Source organism: Alligator sinensis, unplaced genomic scaffold, assembly GCF_000455745.1.
Source record: "Alligator sinensis unplaced genomic scaffold, ASM45574v1 scaffold98_1, whole genome shotgun sequence".
NCBI classification, from domain to species: Eukaryota; Metazoa; Chordata; order Crocodylia; family Alligatoridae; genus Alligator; species Alligator sinensis.
In genome coordinates this window covers 816356-817333 of record NW_005842058.1, presented here as the reverse complement: position 1 = coordinate 817333, position 978 = coordinate 816356, and positions in this window count along the sequence as shown.

Sequence of the window (978 nt, the reverse complement as noted above, 5' to 3'; positions counted from 1 at the left end):
CTTCTGGCGGGTGTTGTTTTGCTGGCTGTGAGATTTTTTTGGAAGAATTTTATCCTTTATGCTACTGGTAGGTATAAACAACTCTCCTGCAGTTCATGTCTGGGAATTGTCTGGTGCTCAAGAGGTGGAGACTGGAGAGCGCTGCGATGAGCTGGATGTACCCTGGAGAAGCCTTGCTCAAGCCACTCCAGAAGCATCATCGATGCCCCATTTCATACTTCTAGCCTTGGGAACTCTTTCACCTCTCAAGTCCTTACTTTCAATCACAGAAGCCTGGTCCATGCCTAGAAGCAGCAGAGTCTCAGCGGTCAGGTTAACTCGACCACCTCTGAACACAAGCTAGCGGTAAAGGCAGATGGCTACAAACTGTTATCAGTGCCCAGATAAGCCAACTGCTGCTATGGGCATGCCGCTTTCTTCATTCAAAGCCTGAGAAACAGGTAGGAGGCATCTGTGTGTGAGCCTACCCAGACAACAGAGCTGGCCGGTCAGTACATCCATGGAGTCCAGCCAACTGCATTTCTCGCTGCTTGGCATTTCTTCCCCTGCAGCACCTCACAGCTCTTTATAGGTCTCTTTGACAAAGGTCTCTGAGCTTCCCTGAGTCAGGGAGGAAGGACTCCTTCCCTTTGTCACAGGTCAGCATTGCCAACCTTACCAGGCAAGGGTTTAACATATCTCAGTGGTGAATGCATTTCTCCGTGGCTGCTGGGGCGTGCGTCTTCAAGGGTGCATGGAAGAGCAGACAGCCATCTCTGGACTATTTTTCCTCTCTTCCCAAGGAAGCAACATGTGCAAGGAATGTCCCCCTTCTTCACCCGGCAGGATCAATTTTTCTTCTGTGTGAGCTCTGCCTCTGAAGTACCAAGTGCACAACACCTGCCTCCAAGACCCAGGGTGCTAAAACCCACCCAGCTGTGAGGGGGGAGCAATGATCCCATATTGGATCAAGGAGCATTGGTGATCTCTTCCAGGAAA